Source organism: Rutilus rutilus (assembly GCF_951802725.1).
Source record: "Rutilus rutilus genome assembly, chromosome: 2".
NCBI classification, from domain to species: domain Eukaryota; kingdom Metazoa; phylum Chordata; class Actinopteri; order Cypriniformes; family Leuciscidae; genus Rutilus; species Rutilus rutilus.
In genome coordinates, this window is record NC_140210.1 from 25,594,289 (window position 1) to 25,621,271 (window position 26,983).

General features: G+C 41.2%; 1 long non-coding RNA gene across 1 annotated transcript; it reads left to right on the forward strand.

Moving 5' to 3' along the window:
* The first annotated feature begins 2,200 nt into the window (after positions 1-2,200).
* On the forward strand, positions 2,201-11,588 carry LOC311280679. The gene is made up of 3 exons (XR_014625706.1): positions 2,201-2,342; positions 9,572-9,697; positions 9,864-11,588. It is a non-coding gene; the product is annotated as an uncharacterized lncRNA (long non-coding RNA).
* The last annotated feature ends 15,395 nt before the right edge of the window (positions 11,589-26,983 follow it).

The following is a 26,983-nucleotide window of genomic DNA, read 5'->3' on the forward strand; positions in this document are numbered from 1 at the left end:
GAAATCATCTCAAATATAAAATATAATATAGTCTCCCAACCATATTCTTCTATTTAACTGGCTGATATTGTGTAATATTGTGAGTGTCTTAACAATGGTTACAATTTTCAAGATTGCAAAGCGCATGCTTGGAAACAGCAAGACACCAATAGAGTGCATGGTAGTTGGAGGCATGTTTAAATATTCCATATTTGCAATATTCCATGTCCAATTAGATATTTCAATGACCATCATTAGGTCCAGAAGCAAACTGCAATGTTCTTTTACACAAATAATTAAATTAATAGACTAATGTGACAATTGAATTGCTATGTTGCATAACCTCACTCAATATAATTCCTGTGGTTTCTTTTGTTCTGCTTGCTGTAGCCTCCCTTTTGAGCAAGAGACACCCCCTAAAATATGTGCAATAACGACCACAACCACAACCAAGATGCTTTGCTCAATCATTGGCCTACACAGTAAGTATATTGGTGTACTACTCATGTGTGTTTTATCTGTACACTGTTAGAAAAAAAAAAATCTGTAGAGAAACGGATAATGTCCTAGCAAAAAAGGACCAGTAACCTTATAGATAGATAGATAGACTTTATTGCAGACTCATGGTCCATACTTCATAAAAAACAACAGACGGCACAAAATTAAAACACATCACATTAAATACATATTATAAAAAAAAAAAAAGATTCTATCCTTTCAGAAGACAGTCATACCAGTGTCTCCAAAGTTTAGATGTGTAGCGTATGGCGCTATATTCAGTATTAGTCAGTATCATGATGACACTATTTCCAGACTCATTAAGTCGACAAATGAAATTGTACATTGTGTTTCTCAAAACAGCCTTCAATGTGTTAACTCGAGCAGACACAAACAAGTCACTGGCACTAGTCCATCTCGGCTTTTTTAACAAAAGTCTTAGTGCATCATTATAAGCCACTTGTAGTTTCTGAAGGCTGGCTTTTTTGTAGTTCCACCAGAGATTTGCTGTGTACAGTGAAGTACAATATGCTTTAAATAAAGTTAATTTAACTTCATCAGAACAGTAACCAAATTTCCGAAGGAGTACATTAGCTTGTGCATATAACATACGACACTGACGATAAATGTCCTCATCATCAGACAAACGGTCAGTGATCACATGACCAAGATATTTGACTTCATCACAGACCTTAAGGACATTACCAGACAACTTAAAGTCAGGGAATGTCATACGTTTGTCCTCTTTCGTTCGGCAGATCATGATTACACTTTTAGAAGGATTATATTTGACATCATGTTGTTCTCCAAACTCAGAACACAGTTTGAGAAGATGCTGGAAACCAGCTGTACTGGGACTAAACACTACCAAGTCATCAGCATACATTAGATGGTTTACTACTGAACTTCCAACCATACAGCCCGTTCTGCACTGGTTTAACCGCTTAGACAGGTCATTCATAAAAAAATTAAACAAAACAGGGGATAAAATGCTTCCTTGTCTGACCCCATTGCAGACCTGAAAAGGAGCAGACACACAGTTTCCCCACTTGACCTGCATAGTCTGGTTTGCGTACCAGTATGACAAGCATCTAACTATATACCTAGGCACACCCGCTTGACATAGTTTATAAAATAATTTTCGATGATTCACACAATCAAACGCCTTAGAGGCATCTAAAAAACATATAAAAACAGATTAATTCTTGCTCTTATAATCACTTAGTAGTTCCTTTAAGGCATAAATGCACATATCTGTGCCATGTTTGGGCTTAAACCCAAATTGATTGTCTGTTGAAGGAATTATTTTGTCAATCCTTGCCAGAAAGATTTGCTCAATAACTTTAGAGAGTATACTAGCAAGCGCAATGGGTCTGTAATTATCAGAGTCGCCCACTTTTCCTACTCTGTCTTTTACTACAGGGACTAGGAGAACCTTCATCATGGAGTCTGGCATAAAACCATGTACAATAAAGGCAGTGAAACATAAGGCAAGAAGAGGTGCTAACCTTAAAGGTCCCGTTCTATGCCCCTTTTCACAAGATGTAAAATAAGTCTCTGATGTCCCCAGAGTGTGTATGTGAAGTTTGAGCTCAAAATACCCAACAGATCATTTTTTACAGCATGTTTAAATTGACATTTTTTGGGGCTCAGAAAAACGAGCCGTTTCAGTGTGTCCCCTTTAAATGCAAATGAGGTGCTGCTGGACGACACAGGGGGCGGAGCTTCATGAGCTCGTGCTCAGTTTGTCAGGAAAAATTCATCTCACGGAATGATGATAATATCAGAAACTCTCTGTAACGGCGTTCATTTCGAGTCGGACAATAATGCCTACAGAGTCAGAGTGCTGTATAGAGATGAAACAGGTATGGTTTAGTAGTTTAATTACGGTTATTATAACTTATTTGTCATCTGCTTGTAGGCTATGTATCCATTATTTATTAATAGCCTACAAGTCTGCTGTCTGAATGATGATCAAACATGTACTGATGAGTTTAATAAAGTTTATTGTACACCACACAAAAGATGAAGCGTCAGTTTTACTTCAGAAAATCACCGTAAGAGCTGAGTAAACACAGTAGGCTAAGTTATAAGAAGTGTGCAAGTAGCCAGTAGAGTTGAGGGAGCATTCCTGTGGGCGGAGGTTAGTCAAGAAACGGTTCTGGTGATGTCACTAATGCAGGATGTAGAGGGGTGTAGTCCAATCGAGCCGTTTTTTGTAGTCAACTTCTGTTAAATAAAATATCTCGCTTGGCATTGAACTTTGAGCTTTATAATTTTACAGATATTATTTATGCTCTAACAGCAACATTACACACTAACTAAAGTTTGAAACATGGAATCGCATGCAACGGGACCTTTAAACTTGCAAACTTGAGATGTTCAGCAGAGATGAGATCCATACCTGTAGTTTTATTTACAGACAAGTTTTTGATTGCTTGAAAAACCTCATGAGTTTTAATTGTGTCCACTACAGTAACATTATCAACCTGGTAAGGTTCACTCTGGACACAGGTGAATAGTTTACTATAATGCTGTCGCCACAGCTCTACAATCATATTTGTTCCAGAGACTCCATCTACTGTACAAGGAAGAGAGGGTTTACTATTATTAATCATTTTTACATCTTTCCAAAAGGCTTTTGTGTCCTTGCCTAAAAGTTTTTTAGCCATGGAATCAGCTCTCATAATTTGTTCATTCTTCCTAATAAATCTAATTGCATATTTGTATTTCGCATTTGTCCTCTTTTTATGATCAAATATGGGCCCCTGTCTAGGTTTGCCCGCTAAGACCCAAGATGTTGTTGCTTCACGGGCTTCAGTGAGAAACTGAGATACATGTGTGTTCCAACCAGGCCTAATTTAGCCTTTCTTTATGCTTTTATTATAAGGTGAACTTGCTTTAAGTAATATTCTGACTATGTCTGAGTACATAGAAGAGATATCTGTTCTGTGCCTGATGTTTGAGCAGTTACTCTCTGTACACAGAATTGCATCTCTTGGTAATTGTATGTTGCATAATAATTGATCGGTGCAAGCATAGTAAGAGGCCAATTCTTCTGTAGCAAGCTTGGTCCAGTCTATGTGTTTCTGGTTTGGATTATTTTCAACATTAACAGTAACAGGTATACAATTAGATCTAATTGTCACCTCAACAGGGATGTGATCAAGAGTAGACATATTATATAGAATTTTCATCTGTGCCAAAGCAGCATGAGCGTCAGCTGTAGTGATGCAATGATCCAACCAGGATGTAGTGTACCAGGCTTCACTTATATATGTATAACTCTCTACTGGTAAAAGCGCTCTGCTCGATAATATTAGATTAGTATCTGTACAAAAATGGTCCATATGCTTGGCAAAAACTGATTTCTTATCAGAGATATCGGCATTCATGTCACCAATTACATAGACACAAGTAAATCTGTCATCTTGTATAAAGGAACTAATAAAAGCAAGCTTACTTAAGTATTCTTCTTCATTGTGATTACATTCATAAGGAGCATAAACATTTAAAATAATAAATTATTTGTCATGCTGTGACACGTGTACTGCAATACACCAGTCCACACCAAGCCTAACCACACTGATCACTGAATCCAGCCTCTTATTCCATAAAATAGCCACACCTCCTGGTATCCTTCCTTTTTTAATTCCCAAACTGAGGTCAGTAGTTGACTCTCCTGCACCAAAAAAACTGCCATTAATGGAGTTTAGACCTTCTAGATCTTGTTTAGCTAGAAATGTTTCTTGTAAGCACAATATGTCACAGTGTTCCAACAACTGATCGACAACAATTCGGCGAGCTTTATCATCAGCGCTCTGGCTCAAGCGCAGGCCACGACAGTTATATGAAACAACTTTAATGTCCATAGCAGTCTTATTCGTTTGTACTCACTCCAGCAGCAGGTACACTTAAAACCCCAGTGGAAAGCGGAACATTAGCGCCAAAGCCAGCTTTACGCTGCTCATAATAGCGCCTCACAAAAGTTCCCTCTGGCCACAACTCTGGGTTATACATGACCGCTACATCACTGCATTCCGCAGACACTTTGAATGAAGCATATCTGTTGTTTACAGTAGTGATTTTTTGACACGTTACGTCATGCCCAAGTTTGCCTTCCAAATACGCGCGTAATGTTTCCGTGTCAATGTCTGGGTAGAATTTCGAGGCAAAGACACTCACCAGTTTGGTTTTCACCATTTTGATGTTCCCTGCTGCTCCAGTTCCCACGATAGTTTTGACAGCTTTCCTCCGTCTCAGTGTAGGATTTCCAGAGTGAGATGCTGGTTTAGTAGCGACAGGCTGACCATGTTGTCGGAGACCCCGTTTCACAACCTGGCTCCACTTTGGAGATCCAGGAATCGGTGTTGTTCCTCCGATGCGCATTGCTGGTTTGTCTCCTTCCACGCCCAAAAGAGATTCTCCCTGTGTCTCATAGAGGCTGTGTCCCGCATCCAAGGCTTTAGATTCTCCGACCAAGATCTCATTGGCTTCCGTAGCCTCCAGCTCCCTCGCTGGGGTAATCTGGTCAGCGTATCCATGCTCAGCTCGCAGTTCCAGGGCGCGTACCCGGCTTCTCACATCCGCCGTGACTGCATGCAGGCCTTCGCTGGTCTCATTTTGGAGTTGCAGAGTATGCTTCATAGCAAATACTACAGCATGAAGCTGCTCCATTTTGCGGAGCAGGCCACATATATCCACATTGGTAAACGTCACTGGCGGCAGTTCATCCAAGTAATGAGACACAAATCTGGGAACATTGTCCCCACATTCGTTTAACACTTTGAGGCAGGTCTTCACATTATTGACGTCTTTTTACGCACCTTTATGAGAGATATTGCGCTGCGTAGTAGTGCATAATTCAAAGAGCGTTTTCTTTGATGTTTCTATCCAGTCAGAGTCAAATGTGTTGACAGCCAACAAAACAATCTCATCCTGGCTTAAAGTCCTTAATTTAATAGAGAGGAAGTGTAGAAATTCATCCTCAACTATAACTTTGCCGTCAATAGTTTTATATACCTCTGGTTTCAAGCGGGGTCTAGCAAACATATGAGCTCCTGAAGAACCTGAAGAGCGTGCAGCCATCTTGGAAGTGACTCCCGAATGATTGAGGTGCTCTCAGAAGCCAGCGTCAGAACATTCTGAGAGATAATAGGAGCATGTGTTAAGCTAAACTGACAGATGTCTTTGGATATTTTATGGATATTTCCTTCAACCCTAAAAAGCAATACAGTCCAACGCATAAGTCAAAATACAGGTTAAACACTTGTGAATTTCAATATAGAAAATTCCTTCATATAAACTGTTACATGTATGATCATTGTGTTTTTGGTTCAGTCCTGTGACCTTGTGTTCCATGATTGTTCTAATTAGCCATGTCTATCACCTGTTATCTTGTTAGACCCTGTGTATTTATACCTTGTGTTCTCCTTCAGTCTTTGTCTGTTATCCTCAATGTAAGCCTAAGTGTTTGGGGTTTCCCCTGAGAGTTTGGTTATTAAATGTTATTTCTACGTATTCCTCATCTCCATGAGCTTTGTCCTTCACATGACGTGACAGAATAACGGACCTAACAGTGATTTCTTTTTTTGGGCTGTGTTTTTTCCTATATTTTTCTGTTTTTATCCCCTATGGCTCTACCCGCCATCCAGCTTCTCTGTCTGGAGCAGGGAGACCGCCCGCTGGAAGAACACACTTGTGACTTTATCCAGCTTGTGTGTCAGACACACTACCCAGACTGCTCGTTCTGTGTATTTTATCACACAAGCCTGAGCGAGCGGTCCAAGGTACGCATTCCAGCGGGCGGTCCGAAGGAGGATTTCGCCGCATTTGTGGAGTGGGTGCTGGTGAACAATTCACCATTCACCATTGGCCCTGCTGAGGATGACATCACCACTAGCCCCACTCCATCACTGCCAGAGACCAGCCATCCACCTCCAGCAAGTGATGCGACGGAGAAGTTGCACGTGCCCACTGCAGACCGTGGAGACCAGCCTGCCGCGATAGACGAGCCTGTACCGAGGATAAGGACAGAGAGTGTCATCGTCACAGAGCCCGGACCACAAACGGAGTCTGAACAGGTTCGTGAGCTGGCAACATCGTGCGTCGCATAGGGAGTGCTTGTGGAGCTCGAGGGCTGGGAGGAGAGCCCCGCCCACACCATTACTGCTGTGGATGAGATGTCAGTGGCCTCTGGGATATATTATGAGGAACTGAAGGTCATTTTTGAGGAGAGCCTCATAGACTGGTTTGGCAAGGTAATTCCGGTTTCCCCTGTATCTCCAGAGTTCCCAGTATCTCCAGCACCAACTGTATCTCCAGTGTCCCTTGTCACCAAAATTAACATTAAAGAAGTCTGTGAACTCGCAAGTACCATGTCAGGCACTGTAATTTGCTCTGGCCCCCCTTCCTGTTCGCAGGAGTGATGAGATACGTGGTAGACTGTGCTCACTCAACGGCTGGCTGTCTAAGTGGTGTCCGCAAAATAATATAGAATTCATAGACCATTGGAAAAGTTTTTGGGGCAGACCTGTTGAAAAGAGATAGTATTCATTAGGGCTGAACGATTAATCGCACTTTACATGTAATCGCACTTAAATCGATATGGCTTATCGTGATTTTAAAATCGCAAAGGCTGCGATTATTTTATTTTTTATGCACAGCTTGTCATTGATGTACGGCTCTGTAAACACTGCTCCATCTGAAAGCACTGTGAGTTTGAATCACTTATAACGTGCATTTGAAAAAACAACACGCGTCAAACATCTTTCCAAAACATGAGAAGCATTTATGAACCTCTTGTCCAACAACAGACAACATTTAATAACATGCATTTACTCCAAACTCACTTCATAATGACAGTTGAGCATCCTTCTGTGAGATGATGTGCCTTCTTACACAGAATAAGGCAGTCGTGTATTTATAAGTCATGTTTAATCAAAGCGTTTCAATCGTCTGTTTATTCAGCTACAGCGATAGGGATTTCCTGGAATGATGTGCATTATTGTACTTCTGCGGCGGGGCATATTTATTGTGTTTGCATGAGAGCGCCCTCTGGCGTTCAAATGGGGCAGTATTTACTACCAATCAGCCGCACTCTACTGACAAGCTGCGCATAAAATAATCGCAGCCTTTACCAAATCGTGTGCGGTTTTATTGCGATTAATCGTTCAGCCCTAGTATTCATCCCTCCTGGGATGGTGCTGCTCTTCTCTCTAGTAATATGGCACATAGTCTTAGAGCTCAAACATGAATTGGGCCTCAGGTCAGGAAGCAGACAGGCTAAACCGACCATCTGCTAGCTGTCTCACGTCACTGAGGTCAGATAAATCACATCACATAGAGACTCTTTCACCTAGATTTCATCATATAGAGACTGTGTCTGTTCCCCGAATTAGGACGTACAAAATAACCTCCTAAGCCCATTTAAGGGTAAAAATGTACTTGATGTTCAACAAATAAAAAAACAGATATAATACGGATGAACAAATGATAAAGCTTGGGTTGCTGAATATTCGATCCCTTACTTCAAAAGCACTTATTGTTAATGATATGATTACACATAATACAGACTATGTGCTGTGTTTGACAGAAACCTGGCTAAAACCAGACGATTACATTACTTTAAATGAGTCCACCCTGTAAGATTACTGTTATAAATATGAACCTCGTCAGAAAGGCAAAGGGGGAGGTATTGCTGTAATTTATAGTAATATCTTCAGAATTACTGAGAAGTCTTGTTTTAAATATAATTTTTTGAAGTGTTGGTGCTTAATATAACACTGTCTAGTGTAAATGATAAATCACGTTTGAGATTTGTGCTGGCTACTGTCTACAGGCCACCAGGGCACCATACAGACTTTATCAAAGAGTTTGCTGATTTTGTATTAGAGTTAGTACTGGCTGCAGATAAAGTCCTAATTGTTGGTGATTTTTAATATACATATAGATAACGAAAAAGATGCATTGGGATTGGCATTTAAAGACATTCTGAACTCTATTGGAGTTCGACAACACGTGTCAGGACCTACTCATTGTCGTAATCATACTTTAGCTCTAATATTATCACATGGAATCAATGTTGATGCCGTTGAATTTCTACAACAAAGCAATGACATCTCAGATCATTATCTAGTCTTGTGTATACTTCATTTAGCCAAGGCTGCAAAGTCGACTCTGTGTTTCAAATATGTTAGACCTATCACTTCTGGCACTAAAATTACTTTTATTAATAATATTCCTGATCAGTTTCATCTCCTCAGCATCCCAGATAGCTTAGAAGAACTTGATATTGCGACAAACGTTTGACTCTCTCTTTTCCAGCACCAGTTGCTCTTTTGTGCTTAAAGAAGATTAAAGAAAATAGTCCAACGCCATGGTACAACGAGCACACCCAGGCCCTTAAGAGAGCAGCCAGAAAAATGGAGCGCAACTGGAAGAAAACAAAACTAGAGGTTTTTTTCGCATTTCACGGAAAGAGAGCAAGATTGCGTACAGAGAGGCCTTAAAAGCTGCTATAGCTGCTTATTTTTCAACCCTGTTAGAAGAAAATCAACAAAACCTATTTGTAGGTATTTATTTGAAACAGTGGCTAAATTAACAAAAAATAAATCTTCAACCCCAGATGTTTCTAAACAGCACAGCTTTAATGACTTTATGAACTTCTTTACTAACAAGATTGATAATATCAGGGAGAAAATTATAACTATGCAACCGTCTAATACAGTATCGCATCAGGCAGTGCATTGTAGTCTCCTTGAGGAACAATTTGATTCATTCATAGCTATAGGAGAAGAATTTTCTAAACTCGTTAAATCATCTAAATCGACAACATGTATGTTAGACCCTATATCGACTAAGCTATTGAAAGAGATGCTTCCAGAGGTCATAGATCCTCTTCTTAATATCATTAATTCATCTTTGTCATTAGGGTACATACCAAAAACGTTTAAGCTGGCTATGATTAAACCGCTTGTTAAAAAAACACAACTTGATCCTACAGAATTAGTCAATTACAGGCCGATCTCGAATCTACCTTTTCTGTCAAAGATACTAGAAAAGGCAATATCCTCACAACTATGTTCCTTTTTAGAAAGAAATGGTATCTGCGAGGATTTGCTACAACAAGAAGCCCGCTGCCAGGCCAGGAGAGAAAGAACATCTCCGTCTATCGGTCAGCCTATCCGGCAGAGGCCTCCACCTCCTCACCCATTAAGAGGTACAACCATATCAAAACCTCCTCTCATATGACCTCCTCCAGAGCCCAAGTTCCCTCACCTAAATTTATTCAGCCTCCTCCTAACACCTTAGCTGAATGCTATCCAGTGTGCGCTTACTGTAATTCTACCGAACATCATATCAGTAAATGTGGTGATTTCCTCCAGCTCACCAACGACCAGAGAACTAACTGGATCAAGGACCAGAGACGTTGTTGGCGAGATGACTTTGCAACCCAATGTGACCTGAAGGGACGCTGCAGCCAGTGTAATGGGAAACACCTACACATCCTATGCAACATTAACCAGAGGCAAGTGCAAAATCTATATCTTGACCACCCTAGTGATTGCAATAAAGTACTACTGAAGGTAGTTGAAGTGACCCTGCGCAATGGAAACAGATCCTTAGACACTTATGCCATACTGGATGATGGGTCCGAAAGAACAATCCTTCTTCACCCTGCTGCCCAAACACTTCAGTTAAAAGGAAAATCTGAGAATCTACAGCTGAGAACTGGGAGACAGGATGTTCAGACTCTTAAGGGAGCTTCTGTATCCTTTACCCTTATTCCTAAAGTGCATCCTAATAAGTCCTATCTCATCAGTCAAGCCTTCACTGCTGACCAGCTGTCCTTGTCAGAACATTCTCACCCGTAAAATTCCTCCAGCTGCACTACTCACACCTCCGTCAGCTCCCTCTCAAACAGCCTAATAAAGTAAAACCGCTTCTCCTTCTAGGGGCTGATCATACACATCTTATCATCCCAACACAACCTGTCAAATTAGGCCCTCCTGGAACCCCTGTAGCAATCAAGACCCAGCTCGGCTGAACCAAACAGGATCAAGAGGCAATGCACCAGCTTGAGACCCAAACCATCAGAACACCTGTTGATGGCACCCTACGATATGCAGCACTTCTCCTCTGTGTAGACCTCTGGCCACCAAGAAGGCAGTAATGTCCCGTCTCCGCAGCTGTGAAAGGCGACTCCTTCAAAACCCACAACAGGCAGAGACCTATACCAGCGAGATCCAGAAATTAGTTAATGCTGGGTATGTCAAGTTGTCATCCTCTGAAATAGAAGATGCCCCTGAGTCCTGGTTCATACCCCACCACATTGTGCATCACAATGGTAAAGGTCACATTGTGTTTGATTGTTACTTCTCCTACCGAAATCAGTGTCTGAACTCAGTTACTTCCTGGATCAATCCTTGGAATTCGGGAACGGCTGTTAATAAGTTTTTATGTCCCTAAGCTGCAAAGTGCAAAGCATATGATATGCCACACCCCTCTTAGCCTGTTAACCTGTTAGCCTGTTAACCCTTCCCTATTAACCTCTAGCTCCACCCACCTGATCTCAAGTCAATTAGAACTCTATCAGGCTTTATTAACTGCACCTGTGCCCACAGCATCTTCCTTATGCTGCACATGGATGTACTGTGCAGAGGACTGAATTTTTCTCCTTTCTTTGTTTTTTCCGTGTGTGTGTGTGTGTGTGTGTGTGTGTGTGTGTGTGTGTGTGTGTGTAATTGACAATGTAAGTGCCTTTGTTTGATAGTTAAATATTATTCTGTATTTCTTAAGTTTGTCCTAAATGTGTTTATTTTTATGCTTGCTATATTTCCTGCTTAGGCATGTTCTTTAGTTATTTAGATGTGTATTTGATGAGCTTATGGTATGAGTAGATGGCCTCATGTATTGTTTAAATTACTTTATTTCCTGTGAATTCAATGTAACATTGGCAGTTACCACAAATCTGATCTGGCATTGTTTTTTTGTAAACGAAAACACTGAAAACACTATTTCTGTTCTTTTGTAGAAACCACATACACATATACATACACATACACATACAATACCTGCTTGGATGTAAAATAAAGACCTTGATACCTGAGTGACTAGATTGGACCTGTTCTTACTGACAGCCCCATTGGCTTCAAGCTAGCCACCTAAGCATCCCCTTACTCCTTTTTACTCAGCTCTATATTTCTTCACGTCCTGACAAAACTTACCAATTCACAAAATTAATGGAATGCATAGCTGATATAAAAAATTGGTCTCTTAACGCATTATAGTCCTTCACGTCTATTGCGATCTCAAAATTCCGTCCAGTTGATAATATCAAAATCGACTGCTGGTGGCAGATCCTTTTCCTATTTAGCACCAAAACTTTGGAACAGTCTTCCTAACAATGTCCGGGAAGCAGACACACACAGTTCAAATCTAGACTAAAAACACATCTCTTTGACCTAGCATACACAACACATTATAGACTTCTATAATTCAATGTTAGGCTGCATAGATTAGGTCAGCCGGGAACACTTACCATAAATCCTGATGTACTCGTTACATCATAAGAAGGATGCCATCTACGCCAATATTAGTCTCTCTGTTTATCCCGAGCAGAGGCGGACAGAGTACACAGCTTCATTACTTGAGTAAAAGTACAGATACCCCTTGGTAAATTTTACTCAAGTACAAGTAAAAGTACTACAGTCATGTCTACTTAAGTAAAAGTACTGAAGTACTTGTTTTTAAAAGTACTTGAGTATCAAGAGTACAAGAGTAAATTTTCTAAATATTGCATTACTACTGCCACAGTGCTTACATTGGTAAACACAGCAAACACTTGAAGCGAAAACTATCATTAACTTGTTCAGAAAATTGAAATAGTCTGGCGAGGTGGGGCCACGGGTTGGCACATTCCCGGGATGGACCTGCTGCGTCTTCAGCCATTGTTTCGTCCATGGTTTCGTCTCTTATCTAAATCTGACCATGGAGCAGGGTTGCCAGGTGCCAGCAAGGTTTTCCATCCCAAAACCTCGCCAAAAACCGCGAGAATGCACAAAAAACTGCCCAATTTTTTTTGTGGCTTGTTTCTCATTTAAACACATTGAAATCATTAACAAGCTTTAAAATGACCCATTTTTCTACTTAGCCTATCCGATTTTAGAAACAATATTCAATTAAATGAACGCAAAAGTAGGCTACACTGACTTCAGTCAAACTATTCTACTATTAAACTATAAGCTTATGTTACGGAAAATAATGCGATCAACTTAGGCTATCAATGAGTCTGTTTATTGTCACTAAAAGTCGCTTGGAAAAAAAGCATTCAGTAACATAAAAACATCGAGTGGATATATGGACATAAAAAATAACCCACTTTAACATTTCAGTTATTTCAAATGGCAACATGAAACATGCATATTAGGGCTGGGAGAAAAATCGATCACTTTAAGGTAGTGGGAGGGAGTGTCTGTTGTGAGGTTAGGGCGCACGTCAGCCAGAGTTGTAGTGTGTGTGTGTGTGTGTGTGTGTGAGTGAGTGAGACTGCTACCTGCTGAACATTGGGTCGCAGGAATAAGGATCTGAAGTGGCGGTGTTTCGGCAACAAAAACCCGCCGAACTGATCCGAAACCAGCCCAATTTTTATCCACCCGCCCAAACCCATTTTTGCCCGCAAAATAGATTGCAAAACCGCCCAAATCTGGCAACCCTGCCATGGAGTTGACTTTGGCGGAAAGCTGAAGGTGATTGCTGATAGGCTGTCGCAATCAGTGGCGCCTGCACAATCCAATCACGTTTGAGAGGGAAACAACAAATTGAAGGTTTCTTTTTTTTTAGAAGTAACGGGTACTCACGGTTATGGATATAAATGTAGTGGAGTAAAGAGTACAATATTTGCCTCTCAAATGTACTTGAGTAAAGTCATGAGTACTCCCCAAAAATGATACTCGAGTAAAGTACAAATCCCTCAAAATTGTACTTAAGTACTGTACTCAAGTAAATGTACGGCCGTTACTGTCCGGCTCTGATCCCGAGGTTTACCGCAGTCCGCTGGATCCAGGCTGTCTACAGATCTGATGAAGGACCTGCGCCTGGACACGAAGACAATGCAGTCCTGAAGTGTCTTCTAGTCTCTGTCGGGATAATTCCGGTTCGCGTGGATACGCGGAAGTGATAAGAATTCTGTATTATACATTTTAAGGCCAGACAAGTAGTTTGTTGAGGGTTGGTTTGTAATGAAGGACTACACGCCTGCGCACATATATATTCAAACACGCTATAGACCTTATGCGCCAGAGAAACAAGGGCGCCGCCATCTTTGGAAAATTGTCTTTTAACTTCCGTTTTGCGGTCACTCTGTATATGGCATTTCTGTCCAGGAGTAATTAGCTTTTTAAGTGGATTTACTTAATGTAAAGTTAACGAAAGTTATCATGAGGACTGTAATGTTTAAAGCAGATGACTTAACAAATGTAAATCGACCGGGAAGATTTTAAAACGAGCCGTTCATTAATAAACACGCAAAACGCTGTGAAAATACAGACCGGAAGTCAAAAGACAATGAGCGCAGCGCTGAAAAGGGGCGGAGCTACATAAGGTCTATAGACTAAACGCGTAATACGCATGTGCACGCCATCAGCGTTCTCACAGGTTCACGTTTTTAAAGTTTGCGCAGAGAGAACTTAAGGGTTTTCTGTTAGAACGGTGTTGTGTTAGCGGCCCTTAAGTTAATAACTAATGATCGTTGCGACGGAAGTGAATCAATCAAAACTAACTTTAGCTGGACAATAACTTTATTCTTGAGCTGCTGTAAAGCCAAAACAATCTCTGTTACTTTAATGTCCTATTATCACTGTAAAGCTGCTTTGAAACAATCTACATTGTTATAAGCGCTATATAAATGAAGGTGACTTGACTTGACTATTACCTGAATGCCCGCCCAGCCTCCCTCTCCCACCTCCTCAATCAGTCAGTTCCTCAGCCCTGCCTCTGCTGCTGTCTGCAGCTCCCATATGTGTTGAAGACCTGCCCAGTGTCTTCAGGCCACCAGCTCCACCTAGTCTGGAGGATCCCCTGTCTCCACCTCCAGCCTCTGGGCCCATCGCTCCACTTCGGCCTGTTGACACTTCGGCTCCGCCCTGGATCCTCCCTCCCTTGGCTCCACAGGAAACCATCAGCCATACGGCTTCTCCAGGCTCCCTCGTCCCTCCGGCTTCGCCTTGGTCAGTCGTCGACCTGCCTGCACCTTCGGCTCCGTCTGACTCCGCCTTTCCCCCGGCTCCGCCTTCGTCCTCGGTCCCACCGGCTCAGCCTCTGTCCTCTGGTATTCCGGCTCCACCTCGGACGCTCATCACCCCAGCTCCACCTCAGTCTCCAGGACCAGTGGTCTCGCGTGGGCTCATCGGCTATTCAGCTTCACCAGGGTCTCCATCTGTGGCATCATCTCTGTTGGTCATCCCAAGGGTGTCGCCTTCCAGCAAGTCATCTACACCAGTGGTTCCCAATTCCAGTCCTCGTGACCCACTGCTCTGCACATTTTGTATGTCTCCCTTATTTAACACACCTGAACCAGATCATCAGCTCATTAGGAGAGACTCCATGAACTGAACTGAGTGTGTCAGATAAGAGAGACCTACAAAATGTGCAGAGCAGTGGGTCACGAGGACTGGAATTGGGAACCACTGATCTACACCATGGCTCCACCCGCCTTCGACTCCGCCCTGGGGCCTCATCCTGGCTGGTCTCTGGCATGTCATCTGGCTCCTCCTGCTCCTTGCTCCCCACTGGCTTCTCCCACTATCCACTCCTCCATGGACTGTTTTTGTTTGTGCCCTGGACTTTTTGTTTTTTGTTAGCTCCACGCCCTCCTCCAGAACCCCCTCCCTCCTCAGTTGGACTATGTACGGCGCGAGGACGCGCCTTTTTTGGAGGGGGCGTATGTCCTCCAAAAAGCTTTGTCCTACACGTAACGTGACATAAACATAGTATACTCATATTTTCATAGATTTTTCCGTGGTGTCAAAATAGGCCTACAATGCCTTGGCTTAGTGATAAAATAAAGCAATAAGCCCTGCGAAGCCGTGATTTACAGTGAATTTAGAACAGCTAAGGGGCTTTGTTAGGTATGACGTGGAGCCAGGAAATAAGCATTTTTGCCAACAACATATGCATCACAAATATTTTCTTATATTATAGTAGATGTTTCACCAGTGACGTATTATTAACCCTAGCCCAGCAGTGACATAACCCTAACCCATAACCTGTTTCTATTTTCTGAATGCGCTCCAAATACGGCCCCCATATCTATAGATATTGTTGTGAACAATTCATCCGTGTATGCATATTTAATTTTTTTATGGTGAATTATGAAGGACTTCATCAATCATCAGTTTTCTTAAACCCTGCCCCTGTAAGCTTGTGTTCATCTGCCTCCACTTTTAATACCATATGTCAGCCAAGCAACTGATGTTGGCAGAAATAGTGGTGCTACAGAGTGCTTTCAGGTATCATACTGTAGTGATGTGTGAGGGAAAAATTGTAAGATCAATGTTGATATATTACAGAGTGTTCTTTCTTAAGTTATGTCAGTGTAACATAAATCAGTGCAGCAGCTGTGGAATGGACAATGATATATAGATTCAACTGATGTACTAACTGTCAGGAACACTAATCAATAATTTTGCTTTAGCAGAATTAAAGCCTATGGTGAGAGACTGACCCATTATGGAGTCTCGAAACTGTAGGCCAAGTATGTGTGTGGACAATCTGGTGTGTGTCTGTCTCTCTCATTTCCACACCATTACCAGCAGCTTCATCACTGCATCTCCTCAAGATTATCAGTAAAAGCACTTGCTAATTCTCAGAAGTCCATCAGAAGTCTGGAGTCAGCAGCTATTATGCCATTTCCTTGAACAACTACAATTCCGCTCTATAGTGCAATGAGTGTGTGAGAGAACGTGTAGCCTATGTGGGATACAGGTCATTGTTGACCAGAGACAACTGTCTCCTTCCTCATAGTTACATGACAATTACACAAACATACACTGTTCTCAGTTTTTAAACTTTGTCACTTCCTTCTGTGTTTCGGTGTGATGTATTAAGGAACATGTATACAATATTAATTTTCCAACATTACAGATATGTTGTACCTTTGATGAGTGTTAAAAGATAAACAGGCCTATGTCTTTTCCTTATCATATGACACTGGATATTAACTTCTTATTTTGGACTTCTCTTATGTTTGTCTCGCAAAAGATGTGTTATAGTATATCAAAATATTCAAAGCACATTTGAAGGGATATCTTTAAAGAGCAGAATGTAATGTATGTTAATTACATTGAAAAGTGTGTCTAGGAAGAGAGACTGCAGCTTAATTACCTACAGGTCCTTTAATAATGGTGCATTCCAGTTACACGTCGAGGAGACTTTAATTAGCCCAAGGCATTCTGCACCATCTATCTGTTCTGTGTTGTTGACCCTAAAACAGTATTAACTCTGTTAAAGGAGAACTCCGGTCAATTTTAACATTGAGCTCATTTTTTTGTACATTTGGAGTGCTGTCAGTACAGAGAACAACGACAAAAATCAGTGTTTCCTACACCGTGTTATCCTCTTTTTAAAATTTGCACCCTGTTGACTTCAATGGGGCAAGTTTTAAACCTGCTTTTAGCCTCTTAACATCCTTGATGTGTCATTACAAGTGCACAGGTCATGTGAGTGATTCCTTCGGGGTGAACGCGGGTTAATCTACCTATGATCACGCGTGTGAACTCGACAATCGACTACTGTGGACTTCGACCGAAAACAGGATGTAAATACAGGTATTTGCGCTGGCTGAATAAACATCATTTTTATTCATATCTTTCACATCTACTGCAGTCAGATTAACCCGCGTTCACCCCGAAGGAATCACTCACATGACCTGTGCACTTGTAATGACACATCAAGGATGTTAAGAGACTAAAAGCAGGTTTAAAACTTGCCCCATTGAAGTCAACAGGGTGCAAATTTTAAAAAGAGGATAACACGGTGTAGGAAACACAGATATTTGACGTTGTTCTCTGTACTGACAGCACTCCAAATGTACAAAAAAATTAGCTCAATGTTAAAATTGACCGGAGTTCTCCTTTAATGAGTCAACCCCTTGCACATAGAACCCTTCTACATGTTCCTCAAAGTTCCTCAGTGAACAGTTCTTTAAAAAAATAAATCTTCGTGGAGAAGAATTTCTCCGGAAAGATTAAAAAAATCTAAAGAACCTTTTCCACTAAAAACTGCATTTTGTGTAATGGAAAGGTTTTATTGATGTTAAAGGTTCTTTATGGAACCATAGTGTCACAGATGGAACAGGAGTCAGACAGGTAGTGAAATGTGTGAAATGTAGCTTTATTAACAGAAACACGGAACCAGATGGAGACATGGTGAGTATGCAAGCAGATGATAATCAGACAGGAACTTAACTGAAGAATAATCAGAGTCTCTGTTTCAGATGGCGGCTGGAAGATCTCAGGAAAAGGCTGAAGACTGAAGAAGGCAGACAGAGCTTCGGCTGTAGACGGAAGGCAGGTGAGTCTCAGGTGAGTCTCAGGTGAGTCTCAGGTGAGTCTCAGGTGAGTCTCAGGTGAGTCTCAGGTGAGTCTCAGGTGAGTCTCAGGTGAGTCTCAGGTGAGTCTCAGGTGAGTCTCAGGTGAGTCTCAGGTGAGTCTCAGGTGAGTCTCAGGTGAGTCTCAGGTGAGTCTCAGGTGAGTCTCAGGTGAGTCTCAGGTGAGTCTCAGGTGAGTCTCAGGTGAGAGAGTCTGAGTGTCTTGTAGAGATGAGACCAGACAATGAGTGTGAGAAGAGGAGCTGAATATAAAGGGTGGTGGAATGATGAGATGCAGGTGATGATGATTAGTACTCCGGAGATGATGAGCGAGTGGGAGGAGTGAGGGGAGGAGTGAGTGAACGAGTGGGGGGAGTGAGTGAATCTGGTGGAACCCTGACACATAGATGCCAATAAAGAACCTTTATTTTAAGAGTTAATTACATAGAGATTTCAGAGTGACATTGTGTTGGGTTAACCAGTCAAGAGGAAACATAAGGCCACGTGTTTGTAACAGTTACCAGAATATGCAAATAGTATGCAAATCAGATTAGATATGTTCTAAATGGGATAATTTTTCAGCATCATAATTTGTTTTTACTCTTTATGAAGTCTTACATCAAGCAATGCAATGTTTTTGAGCACAAACAAATGAGATCAGGCACAGAAATGTGTCTAAGAGTGGAAGCTTGGCTTAATTGCAAAGCCTAAAACCCTATTAAAGGGATAGTTCACCCAAAAATGAAAATTCTGTCAGCAATTACTCACCCTCATGTTGTTCCAACCCCGTAAGACCTTCGTTCATCTTCGGAACACAAATTAAGATTTTTTTTTATTAAATCTGAGAGCTGGATCACTCCTCCATAGGCTTCTAAGGGATTGAAACTTGCTGGCCCAGAAAAGTTATTAAAGACATCGTTAAAATAGTCTGAATCACTGAATCACTAAAATCTGGAGCTGAATCACTCCTCCATAGGCTTCTAAGGGATTGAAACTTGCTGGCCCAGAAAAGTTATTAAAGACATCGTTAATATAGTCTATGGCTACGTTCACACTGCAGGCTGAAACGACCCAATTCCGATTTTTTTGCCCCTATGCGACCTGTATCTGATCTTTTCATGACAGTCTGAACGACACAGATCCGATCTTTTCAAATGCGACCCAGGCCACTTGGGTATGTGGTCCAAATCCGATCTTTTGAAATGCGACTTCAGTCTGAACGGCCAGGTCGCATGTATCCGTCCCGCACGTCATTGATGCGCGACAAACGTCATAAGTCTGCGTTGAAGTAGTCATCGGTTTGAAAACAGACTGCATATTCATCGAGCTGAGGTAAATCTGCCGAACGGGTCGACCTCGGCTGCTGTCTGGCTCTTGTGTAACGGTCGCTGCGCGCGCTCGTGTGTTGTGTGTGTGAGTGAATCACAGTTAGTTGAAGTTTAGCTACTTCCGCAAACAACAAGTGACGTCGTTGACCGTTGTACTCTTTTGCGCATGCGGGTCACTTCTGGGTCATTTCACGTTCACACAGGAGATCACAAAAGGTCGCATTTAATTGGAAATGTGAACGGCCTTGCAAAAAAATAGAATTTTTTCAAAAAATCGGAATTGAGCATTAAGCCCTGCAGTGTGAACGCAGCCCAAGTGACTACAGTGGCTCAATATTAAGTTTATCAAGCGACGAGAATAGTTTTTGTGCGCAAAAAGTAAACAAAAATAACGACTTTATTCAACTATTCATGTTCATGTTTCATGAGTTCATGTAGTGTAAAAGCGCAGCGCTTCTGTGTTGTACATCACACGTAGGCTCACTATTGGCCGACGCTGGTCATGTGTGTGATGCGTGTGACGTACAACATAGAAGCGCTGCGCTACTACGTGAACTCACTCAAGGCCCAGAGAGAAGGAAATGAATAGTTGAATAAAGTCGGGTTTTTTGTGTGTTTTTTGCTCACAAAAAGTATTCTCATCGCTTGATAAACTTAAGATTGAGCCACTGTAGTCACTTGGACTATATTAACGATGTCTTTAATAACTTTTCTGGGCCAGCAAGTTTCAATCCCTTAGAAGCCTATGGAGGAGTAATTCAGCTCTCAGATTTCATCAAAAATATCTTAATTTGTGTTCCGAAGATGAACGAAGGTCTTACGGGGTTGGAACAACATGAGCGTGAGTAATTATTGACAGAATTTTCATTTTTGGGTGAACTATCCCTTTAATCTCATCACCTTGTGTTGTTTATCATTTAATGTCGGGCACCAGGACAGGAAGAGGAATTGTTCCAAAGCGCTCCTATTGCACTCATTACTTCATAATGGGGCGACCACCAACAGAGATAGCTTTGGTTGAGGACTGCACACTAAATTTGCTCCTGTTAAAAATAATGGCAGCTATCTAGATTGAGTTTAAAAGGAGACTAAATGACAAACTAAAATGAATCTAGTGAATTTTATGTGGCAATGCTCTACATTAACTAATCAAGTAAAAAAAAAGATCTGTATACTGTTCAAGTATGCTAGAAAGCACGAAAGTCAACACGAACATGTACAGACAGACTCATTATAAACACAGATACACACAATTGCATTGACATGTCTGGGCATGCAAGGAATTTGAAGACAGATGTTAATCCTCTCATTCACACACTTAATGACAGCCTTGATGATAGCCAAAGCATCAATATTCACAAATCACCACACCAGCATATACAGCATACACAATATTATTTGAAAGCATGATCTCTCTCCTCTTCTGAGAGTGTTCTGTAGCAACCCAAGCTGTTTCTAATCGTGCTGTGAAATACAGACTGAACTGCTGTATAAGCATATGACACACACATTAGATCTCTCAGCTGAACAAGGCAAACCAGTGTCGTGCTAGCAAAGTTTTGATGGATGGCAATTGCAATCAAGGTAAAGTCGATTACAGCAACACGTTACAGTGACATGCAGGAGTTGTACATTAGGGATGAGAGCCTGTTATTATTGAAGCGCAAACAAACAGTGCACAATGATCACCATTGAACATTTTTACAAAATTGGGGGGTGGTGAGGTGTCATTGTGTATGTTGTGTCAAAAGGGAGGCACACTTTCTTTTACTTTGAAACCCCTCTTTTAGCTTATTGTCATGTTTTTTTTTTATTTTTTTATTTATTTTTTTTATAATTTTAAGTCATCTTGAGGCCCCCTTGGAAGTTTTTTTGAGGCTCTGATTGAGAGCCACGGCTCTATCATTTAGCCCAGTCTGAACTGACAGGTAGGAGTTACAAAAATAACTTTTATGTTAGGCCTATGTATGATTTGAGCCTTTCTTTTAAGGTTTGGGATAACCTGGGCCGACAGGGATTTCAGATAAATGTGTTTAAAATAGGTTATGTATTTTCAAGCCTTTGAAAAAATCTAATGTATGTTGTATTTAAATACATTCAAGTATTTTTGTATTCTCAAACTACATAAAATAATCAAATACTTTGTGCCTGTCAACCTGGTTATTAAGCTGCTGATTTCCTGTATCAACTTGTTCAGGCCCCCTAACTTCAACATTCACATGTGAAATGCAGCTTTACAACTCTATCTACCACTGGGTGAGCAACTTTTCTGCATTCTTGCAAGGAAATAAGGATTAAGATAAGGCGAGGATGTCATGGTCGATTCTACTTGTTGATTAAGGTTAAAATGGAACATCATTCAGATTTGCCTTCAGTTAACATGAAGGACAGGGGAAAAAATAATGTTAGTCAGTCAGTCTTGATAGTAAATCTGGTTTTATCAACTATCTAGCAAAATGTGTTTAAGCATTACTGTTTGCTAGGACTTGGTGATATGACGATATATATCTTGGAAATAATATATGAAGTGTGAATCAATTTGACTTTCTATATTGGTCATATATGGCATTATGCAAATATATCCATGCAGCTTTTAATGGGCAGGAGTTATTGACACATTAGAGCGATAAAGAAACTTGGGCGAATGAGAAATACAGAGTGGGATGTGCTTGATGTTAAGACGAGTTATTACAAGTGCAATATGTCACAGAAGAGAACTTGTATTCACTATTCACACACTGACAGACAGCTCTCTGTGTGTGGCTAAATGGTCAAATACACACAGAAATATGTAAAAAACTGCATTCGCGTAAACTCAGTTTATGTCTTCTTGAGTGAAGGGAGAATCGGATGTGTATCAATTTATTGGGTCTGTGATTTGCTCTTAAAGTGACAGCAGCCTATAATGTACAGTATATTGTTACTGTAAAAATTACTCATATTGATAAGAGTGCCCCCTTTGCGGCCGATATGCTCCATTGATGTGCACTTTTACTAAGCCCGCACAGAAGAGAGCTCCGCAACAGATTTCGACCTGACAGTCAAAGTGGCATTATGCCATGAAAATGAAGCTTGTTGCAAGGGCTTATAAGGCCTGGGTGGGTATACTTGATTTTCCGTGTTCCGCTCCGTCTCACGCACAGTCTTTTAAGGTAGCCTATATTCCTTTGGCCTTGGGTACGGAAAGAGGGATTCGGTGCATGTGTAGCCTACTATCTGTGGATTTTGTTTTCAAGCGCTCAAGTCACTCACACATGTGCTGTTGCACACTCACCGTCTGCGCTGTCACAAAAATTGGGTTGCACGTGGACAGGGTGTGCGGATGTCCGAGAACACTCCTGATGACAAAAATTACGTCACGCGGACGTTGCTTCTAGGGACGGCCAAAGTATACTCTGGGGTTTAGTGTTCCATTTGGGACAGGACCTAGTTTTCACCACAAGTAATAGTCTGCAGTGTAACTTGGTCAGAAATAAGTATGGAAATGTTGCACAGATGACACCTTAAACCCAGTCTTTTTGAAAATGTTATGGTAGGTGAAATGAAAACAAAAGTATTTAAGCATTTGTACACACCAAAATGTACTTTGCATTCAGAATAGGTCCAGATATATTTACTAGTGATACTTCACTGAATGGCCAATTTCACATGTATTTTGTGTAGTTTCAAAATAAAAAATACTGTATTTGTATTTAAATACATTTTTCCACACAGTATTTGGTATTTTATTTTGATAAATTTCAACTGAGGTATTTTTTTTTCTTTTTCTTTTTTTAAAGGGTAACTCTCGCCAAAATGCAACCTAGGGTCTTTTTGTTAATCTACCCGAGGCAAACTTTAGTTTAAAACCATAATTAGAATGGAAACGCCACTTTTAAGTTTGACCGTATTTTCACTTTCGGTCAAATTGCCTTTTGAATGGGAGTGCTTGGGGCACTTCTATGATAGCATCAAAAATCGCTATTTTTAAAACACTAAGGCGGCTCCACACAACATGAAACTTTGCTCTAAGTATCACCAGGGGCTCTACACATGACCTCGAGCACTGAGAATATTGTTTGTGTACACAGAGTTTACTAAAAAGAAAGATTTTGAACAACTCACTGTAACTGTTGTTGTTTCCGTCGGCCGGCATTTTGTCAGTCAAAAATAGTCGATCTCCGAATGCAACGTAACAGGGAGGAGAGTAAAGATGGAAAGCTCCTAAAGCTTAGTTCCATATAAATTCACGGATAATTTGTTGTTTTGTCGTTAGAGAAAATAAATGTGTTAAGGATGGTCTTAGCTGTGGCTAGGCAGGCAGCAAAAAAGTAAAAACTCTGAAGTCTCTTAAAGGTGATTTAATTTTCTTGTCAGGGCATGCTCCAATCAGTGTAACAGGATTCCATCCACCAAAATTTCAATACAGGAAAAACAAAATACAAACAAAGTAAAAGAAAGAAAGAAAAAAAACATAGCACAATAATATTTACATGAGGACCATCAAACACATTGGCTACTGGCCCAACAGTCACCCTTTGTTCTTTCACCCCCTCTGTCCAAACAATTAGACTCTTTATAGTTGAGGCTCCTCCCCTCAAATTCAAACATACCAATGGCAAGGCTATCTCAATTACAATATACATAAGATTATTTATGAGACCATATTTAACATCAACATTCAAACATGAATATTAGCATCTTCTTTATCAAGCTCCATTTTCATCATGAAAACCAACGAGAATCTTAAAAGACATGCATTCAATGTAATAATATTTCACATTCTCAATACTTGAACTCCTCCTCCTTTGGGAAGGTATAAGTCAGGCTTCCTGTTCGCGAGCCCCTCCTATTAGGACGTTCCAGGAAGAAGGTAAGACAAGAGATTCACCATTAACAAACAAATCATTATTTGTGTAATTTACATTCACCTTTTCTTATTTACAGGCACAAAAGGTGTTTTCAATTCATTCCTATGGAAGTCGAGCTTCACGTCAAAAGGTTGGGCAGTTCTCGACTTTATGCAAATATCAAGCGAAAAACGCGGTCGGCAGCCAATTGCTGTGAGGTTCGGGATGTAACGTCTGTTTTGAGAGTTTAAAATATGCAAATTGTGCCGGAGTTTATGCTGGATTTAGTGCTTAAACCATTTTGTTTACAAATTAGACCCTTTGCAGTTGTTATAAATATGTTAAAGGAGTCATAATGTTGTTTTAACTTTGGTACCCAATGCTCTATTATACTCTTTCAGGCACTTCTAAAAAAGAAAAGTGGAAAAAAAATCACCACAGAGCCCCTCAGACCCTTATTTCTAAAGGCATTATTGTCTCGCGAGATCTGATGCGATGTTTTGGCTGTCGTGGACGGTCATTATAATAATGCAAATGAGGGGCGCGTTGATTGGTTGCAGGAAGGAGGGGGGTTGACACCGCAGGTAACTTCAGCATCATTACAAACTGACATGGCGCAAGTTGTCAGAACCCGACCCGGCCGCGACATATGGGATTCAACCGTACATGTTTGAGCCGGACTCTGAACCAGAGCTGGAAAGGGAAGATGTAGAGTTGTTGGATGCACGTCTACATCAAGATGTCTCTGAATGGTAAAGACAATCATTTTGACTGAGACATACATTAACATCAGTTCGAGCAAAAACGTGTGTTGCTATTTTCTCCCACATAAATTTACCTTTTATTTAATGTAGATTACATTAACGGAGATGTAGTTTTTTTTTTTTTATCAGCTTACAGTGGTTTTGAGATTTTTACTATCATGTGGTGTTTTTGCCTTGTTTCACGTTGTGGTTATTTAGACATTCAATATGTTTCTTCTTTAGACATGCAACGTGATGTTATACTTGCATTTAAACAGTTTTAGCCACTGAGCATGGACTCCTGTACCGTCACTACTGTAGCTGCTAGTGTAAAACAAAGTGGAAAGATGTGGCTAGCATTAGTAGAGTCCATTCCCCGTGTTTACCTCGAAGGTAACGTTACATACAATAGCCGCATTAGCTGTTAGCTGCTATTTGTTAACCACAGTAGAGCAATAAAAACACAGTCTTACCTTTTCAATTTCTGGCAAGTCCCTGATGGTTGGGATGGCACCTTTTCCCAAACGGAGCTTCGAGGCCAAGTTCGCCTGATATTGCCCCAAATTTGTAAATGATTCCGGTGTAAAATGTTTAGCACACACACCTAACGATACGCCACTTTGAAAGAGTTGTTGGGACAGCGTCATTAAAAATGAATTTCATCCACTGTTCCCTGATAGTTTCGTCCGTTTTTGGTGGATAAAACACATTTGCATGTTGTTTGTGGCAGTCACCCACAGAGCATCTCAAGTGTAGGCTACACTCGGTTTCTCCATCTTTCTCGAGTCAACTAAACTGAATCTGAGGGGGAGAGGGGGAGAGGGGGAGAGGGGCGGGCTTCCCGCGGCATAGGTTTGCGGTGTCCATATTTGGTATATCCTCCCCCGTCTTGACGTCAAGAGGGGGAAGAAATCAAAATCTCGTTTTTTCGTGCGCGTGCACGTGGCCTATTTTACAAACCCTGAGGTAAACAAACGCTTCACTTTTAAATATCGGCTTCCCGGCCAGTGTATAATCATTATGCAATCATAACATACATTGATTCTCGTGGAAAAGTGAAATTTCTACATTATGACTCCTTTAAATATTTTATTTTGGATGTGTTCATTGTGATTATATTGGCTGGGTTTATAAAAGTTTATAAAACTGAAAGGATATCTTTGCTTGGTGCATTTGGAAACAAAGCTTGTCTATTTCTAAATGTAATCGCGTGCATCGCTGATGATTATACTGTCCGTGTGTTGAAAAAACGTATATTAAACACACTCGGAACAGACACACCCCAAAGCGGAGACGTTACAGCGTTGCCAGCGGCACTGAGCGGACTTTTGCCGCTGTAGTGGACACGCACCGTTAACGCGCCAGACTCTCAATTCGCGCCATTCGCGCGAACGAGGCGTATTCGCGTCTACCGCGCCGCGCTCTACGCCTGACCCCTCATTTACACTGCAAACTGCGGTCCATTACGTCTGCGACAAGGTTTTATTCCGTCCTCCACGCGGTGCCAACTCACACCAGGAGCATTTCAGAAGCGGGGCGACTGGATGCGCGAGACCACGTGATTGCCTGTCCAACGTGGTTTTTCTTGATTTTTTGGGTTTCTACCATACAGTCGATGGTTTCTACCAAGGATTTTGGTGTGTAATACGTTTATTTTGAATTTGACAACGTTTTTTTTACTTTTATTTTGTATTCCCGGTGCGACTTGGACGCGCGTCCGTCAAAAATAGACTAGGCGCCTATATTTAGCGAAGCGGCGCGGAGAGCATGGACGCCAATTTGGTTGCATTAGCGATTAGCAATAATTAGTTTCTCCTCCATTTTAAAATTTATCCTCAGTTTGCTGCTCTTGAACAGGATGAACGTGATGAACGTGATTGGCTGCCGCCTGGCTACTGTATTTGCATAGAGCGATCCTGATTGGCTGACGCTTCCGTCTGCGGCGCTTCACTGACGTTGCTCGCGGCAGAAGTTGAAAAATTCTCAACTTCTGCCGCGAGCAACGCCAGTGAAGCGCCG